General features: G+C 34.9%; 1 long non-coding RNA gene across 1 annotated transcript; it reads right to left on the minus strand.

Moving 5' to 3' along the window:
• Positions 1 to 207: 207 nt before the first annotated feature.
• On the minus strand, positions 208 to 7,719 carry LOC128884983 (uncharacterized). The gene is made up of 3 exons (XR_008459520.1): positions 7,437 to 7,719; positions 417 to 998; positions 208 to 316 (listed from the first exon to the last, which is right to left on the minus strand). It is a non-coding gene; the product is annotated as an uncharacterized LOC128884983 (long non-coding RNA).
• Between the last annotated feature and the right edge of the window lie 265 nt (positions 7,720 to 7,984).

The raw sequence follows: 7,984 nt of genomic DNA on the forward strand, positions 1-7,984 counted from the left end.
TATGTTTCGAATGCAACTCATTCTAAATAAATTCATTTGAAATATTCATTTTGTATATTACGACTACGACGACGAACTAGTACGATCTCTTACGCACTCGTCCGAACGAGATAGACTTATTTATTGCTAATATCCATTTTTATTCATAAAACATTCATGAAAATAAAAAAAAAGATCAAGTAAAGATATTATCCTTGTGACGAGGAATTTTGTGACAAAGTCATCGAAAGTTGTTTGTCTAGGCCTGTTTCGTTCAGCAAGTAGTTGTCGATACCAAGTCACCGCATCAATGACACTTCGTTTTGCCTTTGAAATTCTATCAAAAAATCATTTTGTATAAACAAAAAAAAACTATTAAACACTACCACGTAATACTGCAACTGCGTTAAGCAGAGCAACGTTAAGCGGGGTCTTACTGTATCTAGTATCTAAAAACTCCGTATGCAGTCCACTCGATTATATGCATCATATCTTCTATCTATGACTAACAAAGCAACAGCTCTAAATCGCAAAAAATAAGGAATCTAACGCTCGACAGTCAGTCGAATCGACCTAGGGGAAGAGTTCGCAGAAGGGTGTAGGATGCGATCGTTGATCTCGGCAAGATTTCAGCGAACAATCGCGAAGGGACAACAACCCCCGAGGAAGGAAACTGAGACCCTTTCATCACGAACAGGATGCACGTAATACTTTTCCGTGGTGTGTAGCCCAGCTGCCGTGACGAAGAAGAACGGAAGAACGTCAGGGGCGGAGGGACGCGGAAATCACGAGTAGGGGTTGAAAGGAGGGAAAATAGGTGGCGAGATTCCCGGGTAAAACTCAAGGAAGAGGAAGCGTAAGTGACTAGCCAAGCGAGACTTTTGTGTGTTATATTGTCTTGGGGTTCCTAGCCGCGTCAGGCGAGCAACCCCGAAGACGTTCCTTCTCTTTATCCAGGTGTCCGTTGCGATTCGACTTCGTCCGAGACGACTATTCACTTTCAGCGACTCGTGATCCCTCTGTAAAATAAAAAAAAAAATGAGAGATCGCCGATGCGCCCGTTGCATGCGTCGTGTGGAATGATTAACGAGTGACGTAACGAGGCTGCCGACGTTAGGTAGCTGAAGGAACAAAAGGTGGATGGTCCGTCTTACGATCAAGGAAACAGGTAATCTAGTCTAACGATGTTAGGTGGAAGATGCTGAATTTTTTTTTAAAGTTTCCTCATTGTTTCGTTGTCCTCAGGGATTAAGTTTTTATTGATTATACATTAATATTAATATACATATATGTAGGAAGGCCGACTGTTAAAGACAAAGCCGACGGTCATTGCTCCTTTCCGATAAGAACATCTCGCGAACCAGCAACCAATGTTGATAGAAACAGCGTTGTCGAAATCGAAACAGGTGATCGACGAAATACGCGGCGCTTAAATACAACAAAGAGGACAATGACCGAGGGTGCGAGTGTGAGAGAGTGAAAACGACAGAGTGAGAGAGAAAGAATGCAAGGTTCGGTAACCGTGGAATATCTGTGTGTGATCATGCATGTAATCGACTGATCTATGTATATTGTTGAAATTGAAAGAAACAATTTAACAGTGGGCTTGAATTTAGCCAGTTGGCAACCCTGCATGAAGTCGTGCTTTCTCGACGCTCAAGCAGAAGGAGCTCCTTAAATAAGTATTCGAATAAAATGGGTTCAAGGGAAGTGTGCGTCTCTCGTTTTAAGAACCTTATCCTTATTCTTCCTAAGCATCCGGCATTTTTTATGTAAGGAAACCCAATAATTATAACATATATAAACAGAGGATTGAATGAAAGTATTATTATTAAGAGTCAAGGTAGTTAAAGAGTTAAAGAGATTAAAAGCGTTTAAAGAGTGTAAAGAGTGAATAGTAGAGAGTGTACGAGAAGACTAGTTGTTAGAGCCCAATTGTTTTAGTCCATAATAAACTAATTAAACTAATCAAGTCTCGACCGCTTAAATTAATCCTACATATATTAATATTACATTAATTCATAAAAAATAGAAATGTTCGATAACTCGATGGTAAACTTGCTATTTTATATCAATCTTAACAACAGTAGGCTTCATTAAAACTTTATAGGTCCTTGGCCATTGTAAATTATTTCAAAGCACGTCGATTCAAAACTGTGCCTTCAAACGTATCAAGAGGCCATGACGTTAAAATAAAATGTATGTTTAAACATTTTTTATACCAGTTCTGTCATTTTCTATGTATCTTCTATAAGCTATACCATAAACTCTTAGAAAATATTTTTCATCTTCCTATTAGACTAGAGAAAACAGATTGATTCACTGAGAATAATAGAGGTAGAGCAACAGCTGGATCATCTTACAGAGTTAATGGAATTAAAATAGAGTGTATTTTCAAGAATCGTTTACACGAATCCTATACATTAGACCTCCAGGGTCAGTAGCTACAGTACGAATTTAGCAATCCCGATGTACCCGAGCTATAAAAGGGCCAGTGGACCCCGACAGACTACAATCATCTAATGAAAATGCCAGAGAGTTATGAAGAGAGTAGTAATGTAAAGCGAGATTTAAATGAGTGTAAAGAACGAAGAAATGCGAGACTGGTGTTATAGCCAAGTTATACGACTCCGCACCCTTATAAATAAAACTCACTCATTTCCCCATTGTTCTCGTTGACATGCTCTGAATTAATTTGTGGAGCAAAAACCCTCGGGGACAGCGCGTATTTTAATCGACACCATCCAGCTGTTCATTTTCAGACAGAAATACGGAAATTATCAACCCTCCCCGGACGTCTAGATAACCTAGACGAAAATTACTTTTAATGATACTCATGAGTGTTGGAAAATTTTGTGAAATCCTGTTACGCGAATAAAAAAAAATTGTTGAAGAATGTTTTGTTTTTGCATATATCAGTAGATTGAAATTCTCTGGACGAAGAGACTTGGAATACGTAGGTGATTTGTGTGGAATTATACTTACTATTCAACGTCGTTTTACCAAAAAGATATATCAAATTGGAAGTTTCTGTGAGAAAGCAATGTATGTATACAGGGTGTCCCAAAAATGTTGTAACACCTTGAAAGGGGTGGTTTAGGAGGTGATTTGAAACAACTTTTCCCTTAGCGAAAATGTTGTCCGAGGTTTCGTTAAGGAGATATTAAGCGAAAACCCCGACCAATCAGATATCTAGATTTTGCAAGGATAATATTTAAGCGTGAATAGGATGAATTATCGTGTCGCGGAGCACACGTGGCACTTGGCAGGAACAGTAGATTTTTATGGTTGCACGTTATAGCTTCTGTAATTCGATATTATAAAGGAAAGATTCTTCGTCCAGAAGTGATCTCATCGTGTTGCATAAAATGTGAATCTCAAGGGAATAAAGAGTGTTTAAAGAAAACCTGTGAGGGAAATTGCTTGCCAACCTTGTGGTTAGTGTTTTCTATGAATTAATAATTGAGAATCCTTGATGTGGCCAGGAAAAGAGAAACGTCATGCAACGAAATTTATTATTATTTTTTGATAGGGTTAAAATTAGATTTGCCATACACTCGTTAAAATGGGTTTGTTCTATGCTTTTCAGCTTACAATATATGTTGTATAAAAAATGGATGTAATTAATTTAGCAATTTTTATTGAATATTTAAGTTAAATGGGTTGTAATGAACGAATTTAAAAAAATGCAATAATTTTAGGATTAATATTATTTATTTTAGGGCTTGATGATGGGGTACAGAATTCAATCCAATTTATATCTAACTTTAATAAAATTCACAAAATGAAGCGAATAATTTTATATATGTTATAATTTTAATAATTTTAGAATAAATGGAATTTATTCTAAAGGTGAGTATGGGCTATAGGATTCAATCCAATTTATATCTAACTTCAAAAGAAATTCACAAAACAAAGCGAATGTGTATTAGTTCATTTCCGAGATAAATATGTATGAAGGATGATCCACATAAAGTGTTACAAGCTATTGTAGCGGAAACTATTAGTTATATAATCGACAAGTTTTTTTTTGTTAGTATTATAGGGTACGATAATGTGATGAAATCCCTTTCATGTGATGAATGGAGTATTGCTAAATGGCCTTCAGGGGGGCAGGGGGGCATAATGACTTATATTTTTAAATACAATTTCTATTTCTCATTTTAAAGACATATTTTCTACTACCTACAGCTTAAAAAATTGCAGAAAAAAAATCAATATATTCCCTTACCTAGTCACACAAGGTCCAACTAGGAGCTCGTCAACCTCTCACCCTTTCGCTCTACGCCTAAATAAATATTCGTAGTAAAAATTCGTGACCTTTTCCGAGCCGACATTAGAATATTTTCCCAATTACTTCAGGTCCCCCGAGTTCATTTTAAATTCCATCTCGTATCGGGATTACTTATTTTGGTAGGGGTGGGGAAAGGGCACTTTTACTAGCCATCGTTAATGCAGCCCTAGAGGGTCTTACCCTAAGAGGTATGAGTAATCTTTATCGCCTTATCCGTGGCAGTATCTTATCTGCTTACTTTTCCAAGGAGATTATGCAAAAGTTCCTATGCACCGAATGAAAAATAGTCCGCTCGGATTAGGGTCCCGTGCGAAAAGCATACTACTTTTCTTAAATTGCTGTACCGTCTCCCGTGTGATCCGTTCACGTTTGTCTCATTTATTCATGTCCCTCTCGACCCTCCGCAAATATTGCTTCAGCGACAGGAATAACGTACCGTTCCCGTTCGGGGCCGTGTGCAAATTGTTAGCGGCGATACACGAGCTTTTAACGAGATTAAATTAATTTCGCGGTGGCTGACTCGCTCACTTTCATGACGGGCCCCGCGATAATAACGAAAAGATGCGGCAGCAATGATAATATTTACCCTTGTGTCGGTTGTGACGTTAATCGTTGCATTTTTTAACGCGACAGACCGGAAACTAGAGCAGTGGCCGTCAACCTTGTGGAAGCTCCTCGTCGGTAGCTCCTATACGAAGCTGAACATTTTTGGAAAGGTATATGTGGGAGGGTGGGAGCTAAGTATTTTCAGAATTAGGACATTGATACATTATTAAGGATCGAGGTATTCCTGAATGATTACAAGTTTATCGTTGGAGCATTTTAAGATTAATGTGTTTTAAAACTGAAGCTTTTTAGGACTGATGAATTTTACAATTGAGACATTTTAGAAATCAAGCACTTTACAATTGAAATATTTTTAAAATATAAGATAATTGTTTTTGAAGTAATTCAAGTTTGATTTGATTTCAGATTGTCGTATTTCAAAATCGAAGTATTCTCGAATAACAGCATTCAAATATTTTGAGATGAAAATATTTTTTAATTAAAGTTTAAAATGGGTCAATTCAAATTAAAGTATTTTATTATTAGAGCAGTTTGGCATTGAAATTATTCAAGCAAATATATGACAGAATGTAAAACTGAAGATATATTGTCAGAAATATAAACGAGTATATTGACGTAAAATATATTATACTAAATATACATATATACTGTAAATGTATGTACAAATACATTACTATATAAATATCTTGATTTCCATTATAACATATTATACTATTATATTTATAAATATATTTATACATATACAAATGTATACCAATATATTTATATATTATATTATATATTTATTATATTTAGTATATATTATATACTATATTATTATATATTTATATATTATTTATATATAATATATAAATATAGTAAACTCTATTATAACGTATTATAGATCAAACACGCCCGTCGAAATATTCCATATTTAAGAGCCAGGTTGACGATCACTGTGTCCGAAGGAATATTCCACAAACAATTTCATTTCAGCGTATGAAAAATTTAACGAATTCAGAACTTGTCGCGAGATTAAATATTGAAGTTGGAGTTAGAGTTCGTTGGGTTTCACTCTCCGAAGAGAATGGGAGGAATCCGTCGTGGAAGAAGATTTAAGCAAGCGAAGAAACGAGAAATATCGCTTACAAAGCCGAGGGAACCTTTTACTTGAGCAGGCCTTGTCGCCAATTAGGGGAGTGTTGCCAAAATTGCAGTACTTAAGGTATTTTATCTTGTATGTCCTGCTTGATAACAGTTTGCACTAATTAATTTTAAAAGTTGTTACTATTTCTTTGAAGACCAAGTGGCTTCATATCTTCATCTTTAGCGATAACGTAACTTTGTAGTGTAGCTTTGTAGTTTTGTCTTGAAAGATGAAGAAGCTTTAGAGTGTAACTATGTAACTTTGTAATTTAACGATAAAGTAGCTTTGAAGTGTAACTTTGCTTACAATGATAAAATAGTTTTGAAATATAGCCTTGTCGTTCTGTCTTTAAAGATGAAATATTTTTGAAGTGTAGCTTTCCAACCTTTTCATTATAGACGATGTAGCTTCAAAGTATAACTTTCTAGCTTCATTATAAAAAATTATGTAGCTTTGAAGCCCCTCGTTGTCTTTAAAAATGAAGTAGCTTTAGAATGTAACCTTTGAAATTCACCATTAAAGATAAAGTACCTTTGCAGCTTTATCCTCAAACAACAAAAACCAATTGTACCTATTATCACCTGCTGAATCATTCACTAACGACGTATTAATTTTTCAGAATTCTTGAAAGACTCCAATGCAAGAAGTTCAATTCGATCAACCGGTTCTCCAATCCCAAATTATACCTACACTGGAAAGAGCTTAGAGGCTCAGACTGCGTCCAGATAAAAATAATACATGACGATGTCGAACAAGCTTCTTTAATTGTAAGTAATATTCGTAAAGTCATCGGAAATTATAGCGGTGGAATAAGACGTGGTTTTCCTCGTCTCGAGTAAAACTGGTATAAAAAGTGGCACGCACGAGACTTAAATGGTTGATACGGTACAGCGATGCACAAACAAGCACGAGCTTTCTTTGCGTGCGACACGAATGTCTGGTTTGTTCTCAGATTTGCACAGTGAGTGTGCATAAATCTGCAGCAACTCGAGCTCACGTAACGACGGAAAATCGTGCACGAATAGTCGCGAAAGTTTCGATTTTTCCTTTCATGTCGTTTTACGAGAATCGATAGACAGAAAAAGTAAGACAGCATATATTTGGTTGGACATTTTCTTAAATACCTCGTTAAATTATATCATTGGGTGTAGAAATTAATTCTGTTCCTTCCTAAAGTAAACTAACTGTATATTTTAAAGAGAACTTTTATTTATGTATAATGAAAACACACAACTATTAATCTTCCCGCAGTTACATATTCCAAGAGAGCACATGTAGTTGTAAAAACAAAATGACAAGTATATGTATATTACTATTTAAAAAATATTATCTATTTTAAATTTATTTTAGAAAGTACAGAATTAATGGTTTAATAATAATATTTCTAATCTTTCATTAATTACTTAAGGTTAAATAACGTCTAAGTATTAACACTTTACCGACCGGTAACGATTGAATACGTATACATACTTTTAAAATTGTTGAAAAATCTTCATATTGAAAGATTAATGATGTACAATTAATAATGAACTTGAATAAGGAACAATTATTATATAATATTGTTTAAAGTTGAATACAATAATGAAAGAAAAAACTGCCGAAATAAAAATTAACTGAGCGCTCTCTATTCACGTATGTTTGCACAGACCATATGTCGTCGACTAACTACAGTCAACTGTAGTCAAATCATATATCGTCTTCCTCGTTACCGTTGAAAGTCCGTCACCTTTAATGTTGTCTTACAGCGCCGGCGATCTGTTCCTTTGCTGTTTACGTATTCACACGGATAGCACTCATACACATTTTCTTTTATTTATTTTCGCATTATAGAATGCTAATATATCTATTTTCAACACATACATAATTAATTTCAATATTTTTTATTTTCATAACAATTTTTATTTCTTTATGTATTGAAAATCGTGAATATACGGTATTATCTGTACAATATGAATATCTGGTACAATTTAATGATTTGTACATCTTCTATCAATTCCGAAATTTGAAATGAGATGTGT

The sequence above is a fragment of the Hylaeus volcanicus genome, chromosome 2 (genome assembly GCF_026283585.1).
Source record: "Hylaeus volcanicus isolate JK05 chromosome 2, UHH_iyHylVolc1.0_haploid, whole genome shotgun sequence".
Taxonomy (NCBI): Eukaryota; Metazoa; Arthropoda; class Insecta; order Hymenoptera; family Colletidae; genus Hylaeus; species Hylaeus volcanicus.